At 33.8% G+C, this 19,348-nt stretch overlaps 1 protein-coding gene across 3 annotated transcripts in view; it reads left to right on the forward strand.

Annotated features, from left to right (window-relative positions):
* Window positions 1-1,881: 1,881 nt before the first annotated feature.
* The window catches only part of LOC145684403 (uncharacterized), a 29,868-nt gene continuing 12,401 nt past the window's right edge, over window positions 1,882-19,348 (forward strand). The window contains exons 1-2 of one of the 3 annotated variants that reach the window (XM_081756700.1): window positions 2,396-2,552; window positions 11,515-11,829. The gene's annotated coding sequence lies outside the window, so the exon portion shown is untranslated. Of the gene's footprint in view, window positions 2,000-2,395; window positions 2,553-11,103; window positions 11,312-11,514; window positions 11,830-19,348 lie in introns of those variants that run through there. The other 2 variants (XM_081756699.1, XM_081756702.1) reach the window with 2 other exon arrangements.

Genomic DNA, 19,348 nt, shown 5'->3' on the forward strand with positions numbered 1-19,348 from the left:
TCTGTAAGAAGGTTCCTAGAAAATTACAATGGATTTTGAACAAATATAAGCAAAAAAGATTAAAATCTTCAGTAAATCCTAGATCCTAAATCACAGAATGCAGTAAGACTGGTGGTGTGTTACATATACTGTAGTATGGTAACCATGATGTGCTGTGATCATTACTGCAATGCATTCTTAATACATTGAATCCATATGGAAACAACTTCGTGCTCTTTCGTAGTTATTATTCATTGCCAATCATTACTCAAATCGAAAATGGTAGTATAGTTTTCCAATATGTATATATATATATAAATCTGCTGATTGAAAATATTGGAACACTGTTCCATGTGAAAAATTACTATTTCTGATCGTCTTTAATGTATGGTAATCGATTTTTAAACTGAAAATTGTTGAATTCTACCATTTAGAATTCCAACACAGAATTTAGGGAAAAGACTTTTTGGGACTTCGAATCAATATTAAACTTTCTCTTATACGAGTACCTCCTCTAAAAAGGACACAGCCGACATAGTCGTATTCTGAAATGCATATCTTAGCAAAACATATTTGAGAGTTCGAATGTACTGCGTTTATTATATCAAGTATTTATCATAATAATGTATTTCTCATTCGTTGAAAAACGATCATTTATAAAAGGACAGTATGTTTCTTTAGTTTTCCGAAACTATGATTGATTTGTATTGTGCTTCGTTCGTAAGGCTTTACTGAAAATATGTGTTCTTCTGTAAAAAGGAATCAAAAGATTTTAGTTGAATAACGAAAGAAATAATGATAAACGTTCATTGTGCTTAAGTATTATAAGAACAACATGTGGCTGTACTGTAGGCTTTCTCTATAGTACCTGAACTCTGGGATCTCACTTGAATTTTTCAATAGATTAAAATTTATTTGTTTAGTTTACTTGGTATTATATGTATGTCGTGATTCGTGATGTCGTATCTGTATCGGCCAATCAGATCAGAGGATATCTGAAGCGCTCGAGATCCGCGAAAATTCGAACGGTTTGGAGAGTTCGACAGAGGCCGTTACTGAGCGTGCCTCCTGTCTGGTGATGTTCTGTGACTACGAGAGTTAAGTGAAATCTCCTATACACCTAAACTACACTTACAGTTTCATTTACATTTACACGTACATGCATCCCCTTCTTTTTTCAACTCTGTTCTTTTTTTCATTTTACACTTCCCATTTTCCTCCAACTTTTCAAATTGGCTTTCAGCCCTCTTTCACTGTCTGAACTTCTCCTGATTTTGACGGGTTTTTTCCTGATTGTGTCCTTTGTTCCCAATTGTGTCCTGTATTTTATTCAACTTTGTTCCTGAATCATAAATCCTCCGTGTGAGGCAAACATTTGAAATATTTTGAATCGTATCACACATAATTAGCGAGCTAGTGCACCTACCTGGTTGACCTGTAATGGTCTCCGACAAGACACAAGCGGTTTCCTATTGGAATAACAATTGTCTTTAAGGCGAGTGCCCCGCGTGTGGGGGGGTACCCTGTGAAGAAGAGAGTTGAATGGGATTTCCTATACACCTACACTACACTTACACCTTCTTTTACATTTGCACGTATATATCCCCTTATTTTTATACTCTTTCTATTTCGTTTTACACTTTTCTCTAACGTTTTGCTCTATTCAACTTGGCTTTCAGCCCTCCTTCACTGTCTGAACTTCTTTCCCGATTTTGACCTTTTCCTGACTTTGACGTATTTTATTTCACGTTTGTGTCCTTTCTTCCCAAATGTGTCCTGTATCTTATTCAATTTTGTTCCAAAATCAGAAATCCTTCGTTTGAGGTACGCATAAGACAATTTTCTAATTGTTGTACATATGATTTTAATGCTGGTGCACCTACCTATTTCACCGATAATGGTCTCAAGGAAAGAAAAGGGTGCTATTGTTTACCTTTGTCTATTGCGTTACAGTAGGGCCCAAACATTAATAGCGTGAACTCTAAAATTTACCATTTTCATCAAAGAACAAACGGGTTAGGTAAGTTATTAACTGTATAAAATGTAAACCGTTTGGCAGTATAAGTACTTAAATTCCTGAATTATGACTTGTGCGACCAAGGAAGCAGGGACGTAAACAAGGGTAGTGGAAACAAAGTAGTACAGATTATGGGGCGTTTACACTTAGTCGATTTAGTCGCACGACTAAATCGACTCGCTGCATTTGCCACTAAATCGAAGCAACTAGGCCGAATCAAATTGATGGGTGTGTTCAATTATTTCAACCACAGAAAATAGAACGTCTTTTAATTCAGCTGCCAGTCGATTAGTCGCCTTCGATCAACAAGCGATTAAGTTGAAGTCCCGTTTACACGGTCGATTAAGTTGAAAGTGACGTCAATTCAACTGAATCGAACACAAATCGACTAAGTGTAAACGCCCCATTAGGGCTTGTGTATAGTGATGGGTAAATTCCCGGGAAGATATTTTTTGAGAATATTCCCTGGGAATATTCCCGGGAACATTCCCAAAATGGGAATTTATGTTCAATCAGAAAGGAAATTGCATTCTATTACTATATTATGATTTCAAAGGTGAATTAATTTTTATATCACAGCATATTATTATTGTTGTCCAGAGTATTCTTTAAAATATATATTCTGAACGGTACTATGTTACTTTATTAACACTTTATTATATTTAGAGAGTACGCATAAATGTATATTTATTTACAATATGTTCTATCAATTAAATATGTGTGAAAAAATTATATAGTAAATTATATAGTAACAATTTAAATTTATATGTAAGTGGATTTGCTCAACTTGACTTTATTACTGATATTATAAACACATTAAATTTATAAATGTTATAAACCAATTAGATTGGGTAAATGCTAGAAGATACATGTCTCATCAATTTATCAACATTTGCGCATACAGTTTTATGTTCACAAAATTTTCAAGATACTAACTTATCTTTTTATGTTAGCACGTAACGTTGCCATACACGACTTTTCATTCTACCTATTTTTCGAAATTCCATACGTTAATTCACATGTAAAAGAAGTCCGGGTAACTCTTGAGAAATTCGAGTCAGAGAGAGGATGCAGAAAGACGTCTATTACTATGGTGGTTCAGGGTTTATTAATAGTACTTCATCTCTATTTCTACATAATTCTAAATTACTTTACAAAATGGTTCCTTTTCATCATTTGTAAATCAGTACTTTGCTAATTTTGGCTGTTCTTTAGCATTGGGAACCAACTTTCGCACCTACTTTTTTGCGATATTCTATTCCGATGCGGTTGTTTTATTGTTTCATACGTTAAATTACGTTACCAACATTAAATTCAGACAGCATTGCAGAGCGAGCGTTAGCGAATGAAGGCGGGTTAGAGCCCCGCATGGCACGTTGTTTTCTATCTTCGTTACCATCAATTCACTTTCTTTTCTCACATAAATCACTTCTACTTACCTTTCCGTTTTGTATAAATCCCCTACTGCCCTAAAAAAATTGTGTTCGATACTTTCTTGACTACTTGAACATCACTATCAACTCATTTCTTCCGTACATCATCCTATTTTTTGCTAGTTTTGGCCTCCCAATACTAAACAATTACCTTACTTTTTAGTGCAAATGGAAATAGAACTTAAAAACTCAGATTATTAGTTATATAAAGTACCGTCAAATAATTTTAAATTTTTAAACCTCCAAATTCTTTAAAACCTAGAACTAAATCATAATATATTAAAATAAAGTAATTAATCATATGGTTCTTATAATTTGGAAGATAAAGTAGAGAAATGGAAATAAATTCCTTCCCGGGAATTTATAGGCCAGGGAAAAAAACCGGGAATATTCCCATTTTTAAATTCCTTCCCACCGGGAATATTCCCACTGCCCATCACTACTTGTGTATAGCCCGCTTCTTTCAGTTCTTTGTCACCGGAACTGGAAGAGTCACTACTACTACTACCCCTATTACTACTACTACTGCTTATATCGATTACATAACCCAACCAATCCCTGCGGGGCTTCTAACTAGTATTGCTACTAACTACCACCGCCACTGCTACTACTACCGCTACTACTACTTATGCTAAACCCTCCTTACTACAAGATTTACATGTTAAATTTTTATAACATGCGATTCCGATTCATTACGAACTAATTATGAATCGTTAGAATCACTATGATTCGTTAAAAATCAATGAAGGATAGCAGGCTATACTCAATCCGAGCACCGATGTAGTAATAGGCAGTGGAAATATTCCCGATGGGAAGAAAATATTTTTAAAAATGGGAGTATTCACGGTTTTTCCCTGGCATATAAATTTCCGGGAAGGAATTTATTTCCACTTCGTTACTTTAATTTACAAATTATAAGAGCCATATAAGTATTTAATTTATTTTCATTTATTATCATTTACTTCTCGGTTTAAAAATATAAAAGTCGTTGGCTGTACTTTATACAACTAATAACATGATCTTTTGGTCAATGTTCCTTTAAGGGGGTCCAGTAATTTCTTCCACACGAAATTTTAAATTTCTCCACTTCTTTCTATTGGATTTTGTTTGATTACGTAATATAACGTTATATTTGGTTAGGTTAGTTTTTGACCCCCTTAACGAAACATGGACCCCAGTTTGCAATGTAGGTATTATGTAGAAATCAAAATAAAGTACTACCAATTGACTCCGAACCACCGTTAGTAACAGATATCGGTCTGTCAGCTGTCTCTGACTCGAATTTCTGAAGAGGTAATCGGACTTCTTTACATGTGAATTAGCGCATTTAATAGGGGGTGATAGGAGAACAATAGAAAGAAATGCAGAGATCTTATTAAACGCTTGCAGGGACATGGGTTTAGAAGTAAATGCAGAGAAAACTAAATACATGGAAGTACGTCGGGACCGTAATACAGCAAATTATAGATGCGTTAAAATATTAAATAATACTTTTGATAAAATGGATAGTTTCAAATATCCAGGATTAATATTAACAGAGGTAAATCATATCCACGAAGAAATTAAATGTCGACTAAAAGCAAGGAATTCGTGTTATTATTCGGTTCAAAATCTCTTGTCGCGAATTCTGTCGAGGAATTTGAAGTTTAAAATATATAAATCGATAATCATCCCTGTTGTTTTGTATGGCTGCGAAACATGGTCACTTACTCTGAGGGAAGAACATAGACTGAAAGTATTTGAGAACAAGATCCTGAGACGAATATTCGGACCCAAAAGGAATGGGGAATGGCGGAAACTTCATAACGAGGAATTAAATTATTTATACGGTTTACCCAACATTGTTAGGGTCGTCAAGTCTAGGAGGCTTAGGTGGACGGGCCATGTAGCTAGAATGGAAGAAAGTAGAAACGCTTTGAAAGTCTGGACTGGAAGACCAATCGGAGAACGACCATTAGGAAGACCTAGACGCAGATGGGAGGACAATATTAAGATGGAGCTCGCAGAGATTGGAATACAAAGTAGAAATTGGATGCAGTCAGCTAAAAGTAGAAGTCAATGGAGAGCTTTTGTGTACGCAGCATTGAACCTCTGGGTTCCATAGGCCATAGAGTTAGTTAGTTAGTTATTAACGCATGAAATGCGTAGGAAGAGAGGTAGTCTATGCCAATGTTACGTGCAAAATTATAAGGCTAAGATAGTATCTTGCTAATATTGTGGACATACATAAGTATACGCAAATGTTGACAAAATGGTGAGACATGTGTTTTCTGGCAGATACCCAACTTTAAGAAATTTAATATGTTTATAATACAGTACTAGAGTAAGATTAGAATATCCCTTACCATATAAATTTACACTATTTTGCGATGTAAAACTATGCGGACTTACTGTACCAAATGTTATTTTTTTTCAACTTAGGCCAATTTCCTCCTATAAAATATTTATTTATTTATAATAGTCCTCTACCGAGCCAAACTCCATTTACAGAGGAACATATGTATACACACATAATTACATATGAAATACATATATATCTATATACTGAAAGAAATAAAAAAAATACATGTAAACAAGGAAAAATACAAGTTAAATAATAAAAACAAATTAAAATATTAATAGTATAAATTTAAAAGAAAATTAAAAATATGAAAAAAATGAATAATATGAAAAATAAAAAAGTCTCCAGCATACGTTCAACTCATAGAGATAACACTTCTTAATTATTTAATTAATCCATACATAATGTCATTTCAAAATATTATTTTTGAGTATATGCAAATATACAGCGGTAGGATAAGAGAAGTCAAGATCAAAATCTGATGAAACCAGCTGATTGAAATTCTTACAAGCCCTAACTATGAATGAGTCCTGGTGAATTGTAATATGAGATCTCGTTATGTTAAATATTAAATTCTTAAGCAATGGTCGTTTTGGTATATTGAAATTAATATATTGGAGCAAATTACAATTATCTGTTACTGAGTTTACTGTCTTGTACAAATATGTTTGCTGAATAAGGAAACGTCTACTGTAAAGAGAATGCATATCAAATTTAAGTAAAAGAGAATAATAAGAGATCTTATTTTTAGTTGCTGATATATGATACAATTTGAATAAAAGATGTTTCAAAAATTTAAATTGGACTCGTTCTATGTTATTTGCTTGTAATTTGTGAATAGGACCCCAAAGAGCACAACAGTATTCCAACTTCTAATCATCGCTATAAAGAGGTGTTTTAAAGCTTGTATATTATATAGGTCTCTTGTACTCCTTATTAAAAACCGTAGTGCCCTGTACGAGTCTGCAATAATTTTATTTATGTGACATTTAAGTGTAAACTTATGAACTAGTAATATACCTAAGTCATTAACAGAATATACTCTTTTTAACTTTTCACTATTAATCTTATACTCAAAAGATGGACAATTAATTTTATTTGAAAACGTTATAACATTACATTTTTTTATGTTAAAATATAATTTGTTTCTGATACACCATTGCAGACAACTATTAATATCTCTTTGTAGTTCATGTCGATCATTATTCACTTTTGTAGCTTTAAATATTTTCATGTCGTCGGCATATAATAAACAATTACTATATTTTACAACATTTAGTAAATCATTAATGAATAAGGAAAATAGCAATGGGCCCAAATTTGAACCTTGTGGTATACCTGAATTAGCTACGTAAATAAAAGATTTTACAAAATTATAATTGACAAAATATGTACTACCTCGCAAATAAGAGATCATAATATTTATCAAAGAGGTTGAAAATCCCATAGCCAGAAGCTTATTTATTAAAACCGTATGACTTAATTTATCAAATGCTTTTTGAAAATCCGTATAAATTACATCAATGTAATATCCATCATTTATAGAACTTGCAATAAATTGAGAAAAAGAAGTTAAGTTGGTCAAAGTTGAGCGTCCTGGGTAAAAACCATGCTAAAAAGGTGAAATATAGGATTTGACATGTGAGAAAATTCTGTTAAATAAAATTTGTTCGAAAATTTTTGAAGGAACTGAAATTAGGGCAATAGGTCTATAATTTTCAATATTCTTAGAGTTTCCTGTTTTTAATATCAGTGTTATTTTACTCAGCTTCCATTTCTCCGGAAAGGATTGAGTTTTCAAAATTAAATTGAATATCAAACATAGTGGAACTAATAAAGGTTCAGCACAACCTTTAAATAAATATGTGAGAAGTTCATCTGGGCCACTACTTCTGCTAGATTTTAATTGCTTTATTGATTGGTGAATTTCATTTTTAGAAATATGTGTTACTGCTAAACTATAGCTTATAACTGATTCATAATTTTCATTCAGAGTATATGTAGGTGGACTAGGATCATAAACACTGCCAAAATACTTAGCGAACCCATTTGCAATTTCTTGAGGTGAATTTAATGAATCATCCCTGTATTGCATTACAGAAATATTAGATTTTCTTTTTCTTTTACTATTCAATAATTTCCAAATTTTTTTAGGGTCGTGTTTGATTATTTCTTCATAAGATTTAATGTAGTTATTATACGCAGTTTTTATCAATTTTTTCGAATGTCTACGAAATTCATTATATTGTTCGTCGTGATAATTTGAAGTTTTTCTGCGTCTCCTATGATACTCTTTTCTTTTTAGAACATTAATTATTTCATTATCGAACCAAGGTGGAAATTTTCTTCTATTTCTATTGTTAAACTTGGGTACGTGTGCTTCAATAATTTTATATACTGTATCATAAAAAATATCTAAAGCGTAATTTATATTCCGAACGTTTCATAAGTCATTCCATGTTTCATTCTTTAAGTCTCTATAGATACCACAAAAATCTGCCTTACGATAATTATAATAAGAAGAGACGTCACATCTCTTTCGGGTATCCTTATAATTACATGGAATATTAAATACCAACGGTGGGTGATGTACATCAACTGATACCAGAGGTGAGGTACATAACTCGACTTTAATTACATCATCACGGCCGCATAAAACCAAATCAAGTGTTCTGTGATTAACATTTAAGACATTATTCACATTTGTTAACCCTAACAATGATATACAATTATTAATTTCTGTGATGAAAATATCATTTGCATTCCAATTTGTTGCAGTACCGATAAGTGATGGTATGTTAAAGTCACTTATAATTAATAATTTATCGTTATATTTGACAAATAAATACTCTATTTTTGAATACAACTCTCGATAAGTATCAATACTTGTACCAGGAGGTATATAAAGCACAATAACCATTATCCTAACAGCTCGTATTACAATTCGTGTACAAACAATTTGAATGCCATCGATACTAGTATCAATAGAATAACTATTATATTTGTCTTTAATGGCTAAGATTACACCTCCTCCTCTAGTCTCCAACCTATCCTGTCTATAGATTATATAGCTGTTATCTAATATTTCATTGTCATAAACATTACTAGTTAGCCAAGTTTCTGTAATAGCTATTAAATCATAATTCTCCGCCAAGACTCCCAAATACAAGTCACATGATTTGTTATTAATACTGCGTATATTTTGATAATAAACAGATAAATCATACTCACTAAATATGTCTACTTATGCGAGAGAGCTTGTATATCTGCCATCGAATTCAATGTATATACGCGTCTGTCATTGGCTGATTTTCTAAGCTTAATCTTACAAGCCCAGTCTATCCACACAAACTCATAATTATTTTCAAGCTTCACCTTCCTTGCTCCCTTGAGTAAGTTTCGCCTGTAACTAGTAAGGTTCGGATTGACATAGATAGGGCTATTAACCTTCAATCCAATATCACGACAGGAAAGATTACGTTTTACCTTTCGTTTTTGAAGGAATGCGTTCCTATTTTGTCTCCGCACAAACTTTACAATTATGCCTGGAATGGAGTTACCTGCTGTAGAACTTAATTTATGACAAGTATCTATCATAGAAGTGTCCAACTTACAATCAAGCGCATTACCTACATCTTTTGTATTTGTATTTGTATTTGTATTTATTTTGATCCTTTTTCATACAAATTGTTCACAACGTGAACGTATGAGTTGGACACGTCATAAGAACACTGAATGTGTACATATGTATAGATTTAAATCTACATGCAATATTAAAATAGTGTGAATTTATGTAAAAAGAAGAGGTACAATTTTTCATTATTCTAATTTACATACATCGATATAAAACAACATAACAGTTAATAAAACCTTACATTATAGATATACAAAATATATATACTTTAAACATTATTTACTACAGGCGAGATATTCTTCTACAGAATAGAAACAGTGCTCGAGTAGGTAGGACTTGACTGCTTTATTGAAACCAGATGTTTTGTTTTTTAAAGTGGAAGGAAGCTTGTTATAAATATTCACTGCCATAGGAAATGTACTATTCTTATGTACTTTTAAACGGGAGGAATCTACATGAAGGTCAGACGCTTGTCTTGTATTATGCATATGAATATCTGAGTTCAACCGGAAGCTGCTTGTATCTATCTGTATATTTTTTCTTACAAATTTTAGAAGTTCATATATATATAAACATGGAAGAGGTAAGATTTCAAGAAATTTAAATAGAGGTTTACAAGAATTTCGAGGTTTACTTCCGGTCATAAACCTTAAAGCTCTCTTTTGTAAAACGAATATGGAATTTAGCAGTGCAGTAGATCCCCAGAATATAATACCATATTTCAATTTAGAATGGAAAAGTCCAAAATAAGTTGTGAGCAGAACATGTTGACTGACACTATTTCGTAAAAAAGCTTTAACATGTAACAGGTTTGAGCCAATTTACTAGATAATTTTTGAATGTGAATTTTCCAATCTAATGTATCTGACACCCAAAGACCAAGAAATTTGATATCCGAGACGTAATTCAACGTTTTGCCGTTAATTGTTACACAAGGGCGTTTTCTTATCTCGTATTTTGCTTCGTAAAAACACATGCACGAAGACTTTGTTGTGTTTAGTATTAGTTTATTTCTATCCATCCAGTCACTGATGGCAGACATGGTGGAATCTACTGTATTACATAACTCAACGTAAGTTTCTCCAGTTACTAATATATTTGTATCGTCAGCATACAGAACAATTTTAGCAGAGTCTAAACATTGTAGTAAATCATTTATATATATTAAAAATAGAATAGAACCTAAGATGGAACCTTGAGTAACTCCAGATTTTAACTCTTTGGTATCTGAATAATATTTGCTTACTCCCTGAGTGTCTCGAGTTTGACAGTTAATTTCAACAGTTTGCCTTCCGTTGGATATATACGATTTAAACCACTCATAAGCATTTCCCCTAATACCATAATCTTGCAATTTTTTTAAGTAAAATTTGATGATCAATTGTATCGAAAGCTATGCTAAGATCAAGAAATATGCCGGTTGTATATTTCTTAGCGTTTATTGAATTTAAAGCAGAATAGAGAAAAGGGTAAAGAGCAGTTTCAGTAGATTTATTTGATCTAAAGCCATTTTGAGCAGGAGATATTAAGTTAAAATTATTTAGAAAGCTAACTAGTCTTATATACTTAAGTTTTTCAAAAAGTTTAGAGAAGGTAGACAGACATGATATTGGTCTATAGTTCGATGTAAGATCTTTCTTGCCACTTTTATATAAGGGCTTAACAACTGCTAGCTTCAATGACTCAGGAAAAACGCCACTACTAAATGAGTTATTTACTATGAAGCATAAGATATCAGCAATTTCACAAGAGCATTGCTTTAGAAATTTATCAGGAACTTCATCATATCCTGAAGAACTCTTATTTGTCATTTTGTTATTTGGGTAACATTTTCGTTATTCGCAACTGGAATACCATGCACTTCCAGTGTATTCCTCCGACCATATTGGTCCACCTCCTCAAATCTTGTAAGTAAATATATTGTAAGTAAATATACACTTATGCATGCACTTTAAATATAATAATATAATACTGTTCAGAATATACATTTTAAAGAATCATCTGGAGACAACAGTAATAAATGTACTGTAATAAGAAAACGAATTTAACCTTGGAATAATAATATAGTAGTCTAATGCAATTTTCTTTGCATTTATACATAAATTTCCAGAGTATTCCCGAAAAATATCCTCCCGGAAATTTAGCCATCACTACTCCGATCCAGACGTTACGGAATGGTGAACTACGTTTCCTTGTATTGAATACCTAGAAAATTGTGTTTAAAATACTGAATAAGTTAGAAAGAAAAGTTGTTCAGTTGAGCAAAGTGAAGTTCCGTGCAGATTTTTTTTATACACATTAATACACAAATTCATGAAAGACTTTTTTTCTCTGCGCATTTACTTCCTGTACCATCAGGCGTGCAATGGCATTCTTTGGTTCAGATTCACTTTGAGAGACCTGTTAAAACACCAACCAACCTGTGGTAGGTGGCTAGTAACAAGAACGGATATAATGTTAATAAAGCAGCTGAGCGAGCGAAGGTGGTCAGAAGCCTCGTAGGGCTCTTTGTTTGCTATCTTTATCACAATTTAGACAGAAACAAACTTGTCACTAAAAAGTACTAATGCTATCTTCACGAAATATAGCTGAGTGGGCGAAGGGGGTTACAAGACCTGAACGGTACGGTTGTTTCCTACCTTTATCACAATTTAGAGGACGTTTTGTTTTGCCCAATATCAAGAAGTTGCAATTTTCGCCTCAATTTGCACTGATACTAATGTTGGATGGTATAGTTTTTAAAGCTCTTTCTTCGTTAAAATTTGTTCGCGACTATCTGCAAAATCATTTTTTACCTGTTTTAGACTCACTCAATAGAATTAGTGTCCCCCAGGGTTAAAGGTCGTACGACACCGCGATTTGGTGATAGTGCACCGAAGACGTTTCTTGTTGTCATGCGAAGTCACTGTGGTTGAAAGGGTATTATCCTTCGTACTATTTAAATTGACACCTGTTCAGAACTTTGTATATTTGACGTACAAAACGTACATAAATATAAGGGAATGGGAAATACATAGCTAACCGTGTAATTTAATATTTTATATTGAATATATCATTGTTCTTATACTCATAAAAAATATATGTTTCGCAAATACTCAGTACTGCAACATGTACATAATTGAACCATCACGCAGTTACTTATTACTCAGAAACTTCTGTGGTTACACATCATTGAGTTACCACATAGCCTTTATACAGTCTACTTAACTTCGTTTATAGTGCCTAATGGTTTATGTATAAAGAATCTCTGCTTTACCCTCTCCACATTCCGTCATCTATCTATATGAAAATCACAAGTAAGATACATACTTTTTTTTACTACCAGTACAGTGGTCTATCATATTAATATTACGCATTTCTCATGCAAATTTTATAAATATCTGGACTTCTTATTGTACTTCGTTACCTTAAGTTTAATGTAAAGCCTGAAAAAATATTATGCAATTAAAATTATCTTTCTGCAAACGATTTGCACAGAATTGCATGGTAAAATTCGTAGTAAGTTTACATGAAGCAGAGAAGAAAATTAACAAACGTTGTTGCTTCTTTTTTTTCTTTTTTTGTCCAGTTTAAATTTACAAGGCAATAGCTCAATCATGGTTTCTGAAATATCATATGGGACTTGATGTTTTTATTATCCTCGTATTTTGTACTCACTTATTTACTTGTTTCCGAATCACAGTTATTGCGCACAGAAGGGGCAAACTAATGTGACATAAAAACGGTTATTCCACAGTAACTACAGTTTACTTTATACTGTAAATTTGTGCCTTTTCTATATGAGTCTTTTGTGCTTGTTTAGTTGCTAGCCTATATGGATTTTCGGAATGAATTTTTAGTTCGATTCTCGTTGGAGAACACTACAGAGGCTTTTATTCCACCTTATACTTTAGGTGTATGTCGAACATAGCCTCGTTGTTCAAAAGTAACAGTAAATTTCAAACAATAACCATTAGTTGCTTTGCGTATATTAGAGGAGCGGTAGCAAGCGGAGGCATGTGACTATCACTGAAAGTTAGGCGGGTGCAGGGACGTGTGATATTCTCAATTGCTCTATCAATACTAACTTACATGAACAAACCTGATTTAAAATGGGGCAGTTGTTACTTTACTAGGTATTTTTGGACAACAGGATTTGTTTTGTTACATAGTAATAAGTATTGGCTTCAAAGTAAGGAGGTAAATATGTAACACTGACGTTAGGATGCTAAGCTTAAAACGCCACACAATCGTTTTGTTCATACAAGTCTATATATTACTTGACTTTTCCAATGCATTTCTCAGTCTTAGGAAGTAACGTAACGGAAGTAGCGAGTTACATTTTAAGTAACGTCTCCTAGTAACGCGTTACATTTTTCCAAAGTAACTAACACGTTACAAATTTTTAAGTAACGTACCTAGTTTGAGTTACTTTTTTCGCGTTACTTTCGGATGAGTAACTACAATATAGGCCCTACGTTTTTTTTTTTTTTTTTTTTTTTTTTTTTTTTTTTTTTGAAACGAATGTTTCCTTCCTGTAAGTGAAGTTTCCAGAATGGGCAATGGAGCATGAACTACGTATGTCAGTGAGCGAGAGTCACCGACACACAGAGAAACCGATAGGGTCTTGGTGTCACCAGCTGGTTTTGGAAGATGAGGACAGCCTCAGGGAAATCACGTGTACTGATCGCAAGCACCTGGAAGATTTTGCCATAGATTTTGATAGATCCAAATCAATACACTCAGTAAGTGAACTACAACTCCAATGGGACCCGTAGCCTATTTTACTTTGATTGATGTTGTTTCTATAAAGACGGAGAACGAAAATATTTTACCGTTCGAACATTTGAAAGAATCCTTTTTCTTAAAAGCTGAGGGTGATGGTGGACAGAATTTAAAAGTGAAGTGCCTGAAGGCCGCGGCGGGAAATATTTATCAACAACTAGGGTGCCATAATTATCTATATACAGTAAGGGGTTAATATGAATTAACTGTGTTCTGATGAGCAGGCTACTTCCCTACTAGAAAATAGTTTGTTGATGGTATGTAATATTGGAGTTCTTTAAGATTAGTTTGCGTATCCTACAGTCCCATTGATTATACAGTTTGGAACAACTAGTTTTAAAAAGCATGTATCGATTTTAGAGTTACTGGCAAGTTTTGATTCACTCCCAGTTCATGTGTTCTTATTTTTTTAGATGTAGTGTAATGCTTCTCTGTATTTCGTATTTTTAATTTTACATAACATTGTTATTATTATATAATTAGTTTAGCAGAATAATAAGCAGCCATTTTTTCTAACGCATGGGTATGGGCACGAGTCGAGCTAAAACTCGACTCGACTCGAATTCAAGTCGAGTTTCAACTAGAGTCAAAGGAATTTTCTCGATTCGAGTTCCGAGCCGATTCACTGTTTCTGACGTCGATTTCGAGTCGAGTCCAGTTTGAAAAATGGTTTGCTCGTTCAGCTCGTTTTAACTAGTTTTGAAATCATAGCCTGATTACACTGGAAAACGAAATTCATGGTAAATGTTAGCCGTAATATAAAATACTTTTAGTGTTGCTAACGAGAGGGGGTACTCGCATCTCGTCTTGTCTCGATAACGAGACCACAAGAGATTTTTATAACGAGCTTAGTTCGGCTCGACTCAACTGAGAATTTGGCTCGAGCCGACTCGCTTGGGGCGAACCATCGGCTCTAGCCGGCTCGGTTAACTTCTCTCTTCGGTCCGATATGAATGAGCTATTAGCCGAGCTGCTCAAGCCGTTGACAATTCTAAACCCGGGCCGAGCAGTTTTGAACGTATTTCGCCAGCACCCTATAACTTTTAACATTGTTTAGCTCGAGCCCGAATACTCAAAACCTAGACCCTCAACCCAAATTAGGAAGCTCATGAACAATGTCTTTGACTTCTAGACTTCATCACTACCGAGGTTGAGAATCAACTAGTTTTTATTTTTTTTATTTATTTATTTATTTTTTAGTATTCACATACAAACCACCTACCTTTAATATTTATACGCAGTGTTGTTACAAATAATAATAATAAGTTGTAGTAGTAGTAGCAGTATCATTAATACTATTACTACTACAACGACTTATTATTATTATTATCATTAATAATAATTATATTGTCTATGTAGGATACTTGAAGAGATTACTTGAAACTACACATAGGATTTGGCTCGGTTTAGCTCGGCTGGAGTCGAAATTCGACCCGAATTTGAGTCGAGTTGGAGGATATTTTTCGAGCCGAGCACAAAGATATCTCTGTTGAGTTGAACGAGTTGAAAAGAAAACTCGCTCCGACTCACTCCTGCCCATTCCTACGAGTAACGCAGTAAGAGGTCTATGGCATTTTAGTCAGTGTTAGATTATATGAAAATGTTCATATAGCTGTCAAGTAAGAATTTATTCTTGCATCTACATAAAGCGAATCAGAACGTGTAATAATAATAATAATAATAATAATAATAATAGTAGTAGTAGTAGTAGTAGTACGAAAAATTGAAGTAATAAACTTTTTTCACATATTCAAAGTGTCGGACCTAAAAGTAACGCATTAGTAACAGTTACATTAGTAGGGTAACAGTTACTTTTTGGGGGGGCAAGTAACGCGTTACATTTTAAGGAAAAGTAAAGTAACTTGTAACGCGTTACATTTCTACAAGTAACTTACCCAACACTGGCATTTCTTTTATCATCTTCCCCATTTTATCCTCACGTACAATAGCATCATAATAAAGACTTTTCTTAATGTTGTTTCTCTGTCAATATAACAATCAAATATTCTGTCTCTGATTAAATGGAAATATTAAGTCATTTCCTTAACGTACACTTGTCGTTTATATTAGCTTTCTAAACATCTGCCCCTCCATTATTCTTATTTTGCTCCTTTGAATCTTTAACTTATTCTTTAAAATGTTGTACATGTATTTTTATTGGCGTCTTCAAATGGGTATGCATACACAAGAGGTTTCTCCGTGAACTCACTAGAACTGAAAATCAAAGGTTAGGGGAAGGACGGAAACCAAAGTTTTAATGCTCCAAATTCGTAGGTCCTGGCACTATGCTGACGTATATTACACAAGTACAGGCATAAAGGTACAGAAAATGGCTTGTTTGTTATGTCTTAGTTTTTACTCCTCCACGTGCGTTTGGTTATTTAGATCTCATTACCATACTTTTTTCACTTTGTATTTGAAATTCGAAACACTTTTATCGATTTCAGGGGGGTGCGGTGGCTCAGTGGTACAGCGTTCACCTCCGGTGCTTGGGGTCCCTGGTTCGATCCCACTTCGCGCCGTGTGGACTTTGTGGTGGACAAACACCGTGTTCGTGGGTTTTCTCTGGGTTCTCTCATTTCCTCCCACTTTCTTCATTTCACTCATTATCACCGTCTCCTTTAGCCTAACCGGCATAACCGTGGGACGTAAAACTTAAAGATTTCAGTTCATTTTTTTCTTTTATCAATTTCACATTTTTCATTTTTTCATCCATGAAAAGCAGTACATTTAGTTCCACATCGTACACATTTTGATGAATGTCCGTCTCGAACTGCGTTTTCCGAATCTTCGCCGGAGAAATAATATACGTAGCTTCAAAGAGTCAACAAGTAAAGCTACATGTTTTCTACTTCGTTATTTATAGGCCATTTATACAGCGTACTTCTCTTGCACGTGATCTTTCAATACATAGAAACCAGTGTCAGGAAGGTGTGTGAGTGGAATTACCTAATAACCCGTAGCTTAGCTTAGGTTTACATTAAACTTTCAACAGTAAGAAAGATATTATACTAAATAGAATTTACTTAACCCTTCAGTACACGGGTTATGTCTGAGAAGCACGCAGAAAGCAATAAGAATATATTTTTCTGTTTTTTCAGAAGATGACACATAGACACTATTGTATCACTCAGAGTACCTTCCTTTCCGATTACCGAGAGTCAATTTCTTCTATTTGTATACTTCGTGCTTGAGTTACCTGTGAGCGTTGAGGTATTGTTTTGGTTGTATGCCTGTCAAGCACCACCCGTGTGGTCGCGTAACATAGAAGCATTGATTGAAAATTTCGTTGGAACACTTGTAATTTGTGTCTTGTAAACAATGCCAAAAAAAAATGACTGTAGAAGAAACAAGAAATTTGACCGAAAACAATATCCCGTCGAATTTGGATTTTTCTCACCGACTTTTCAATATTCTAGTTCTCATTAAAGTAAAGCTCTTCAAAGCTGCTCAGGTTTCTTATGTTCCGAAGAAAGGTAGAAATTTTACTTCGTCAATGTACCACCATGACCACCATATTTACAGTAAAAACTGATAGAAAACGTGAAACTATAAAATTTTACGACAGCACGATGGGACGGGTAGATGCAACAGATGCAATGTGCGCAGACCGCCACTGTGTTTCTTCTATATACTGATGAACATTTCTGGAATAAACGCTTATATTGTGTTTCGATCAAATACTGATCAAGAGAACTTTATATCAACAAGGCAGTTTTTCAAGAAGTTAGGACTTAATTGCCGAATAAATGAGGGAAAGAGCTCAGCTGCGTTATCTGCCACGACACATCAGGAGCTCGCTGCAATACTATCAGGTTTTATACTAGAAGAAAAGGAAGATCCACTGCAAGAAAAAAGATAAAAATGCTGCAAGTGCAAACAGAGTTTTTTTTTTTTTTTTTTGGTAAGATATGCAAAAGTAGCTGTGTCTCAAACACTGTGCAATGTTATGCACGGAATGAACTGACGACAATTTGTATGGGTGAAAATGAGTTGTTTTTGACCTGTGTTCCAAGCAATACACCGCACACTTATAAGCCTCAATTCGTTTGTTTATGTTAATACACATTATTCTTAATATTTCATGCCTCCAATCACATGCATTTTCTGAAAAATCGTAATTTTATGGCGTAATATTTGAATGCACCCGTTTTCGGAAAATAAATAAAAAATATTGAGTTTCCTGTTTTGAACATTTTATATCAACAAATAACATATGTATCCTTTGAAACATAAAGACATTTTATTTAAAAAAGTATTTTATATATGTTTACCTTAGATTTTGTGGTGCCTCATAGGCACAACCCGTGCACTCACGTAACAACAATTTCACCCGTGTACTGAAGGGTTAACATAAGTCACCGGTCATCTAAGGCAGTTATGTGCAATAGATGGCGTCCAGGCCTGGCCAACCCACCTCTTTTATCATGCCCAATTAACTGTTATTGAATACTTATTTAGGTAATGCCATAAACAGAATTACAAATATTTCCATCCCTCGATCGCGTAGTGTAAAAGGTACTCAAACATATGCAGAAAGTGAAGTGTCAAGGTTGCCAGTATAATATTTAGTTAGAAAGATTTTATAGAAGTTTCCTTAATATGTAAATATTTGGTTACCCATATGAGTTTTTACTTACTCGGTGTTGCTGAACAACGGGATACTTTCTTGTGATTCGCTCACTCCTTTTCTAACTCGCACATCACTGACTAAATATAACTCAAAATAAACCAAAGAGAAATTTCTTTACTTTGTGTTCCTAAAGTGACCTTTCCGAAATACCAACTTAACAAACATCTGAAAATTGTATCTGATCTGAACATGTAAACGGAGAGCAACTGCAGATTTTGCTAACTTAACAAAAATCTACACTACTGCGAGTGACCCGAATTGCGAATACTCACTTAGTTCCCTGCTTTCTAGCTGTTGACCCCTTAAGTGTTGTACTATTAGTCTATATTCTTTCGCTCCAAATTTATGATTTGTACTGGATTACAAAATGAGTCATCTCGTGCAAGTTTATCTTCTAAAAATGGAATAGTTGCTAATGCAATAATACTTTAAATGGCATTAGGTAACCAGTCCATTTAGCAATTGTATTGTAATCATGTATGGTAGGTCACATACTCTAGAGCCATGACATGTTTTCAATTTGTCTTGAGAACATTTTCTCTTCCGT

This window comes from Thermobia domestica, chromosome 4 (genome assembly GCF_964235325.1).
Source record: "Thermobia domestica chromosome 4, izTheDome1.hap1.1, whole genome shotgun sequence".
NCBI lineage: Eukaryota > Metazoa > Arthropoda > Insecta > Zygentoma > Lepismatidae > Thermobia > Thermobia domestica.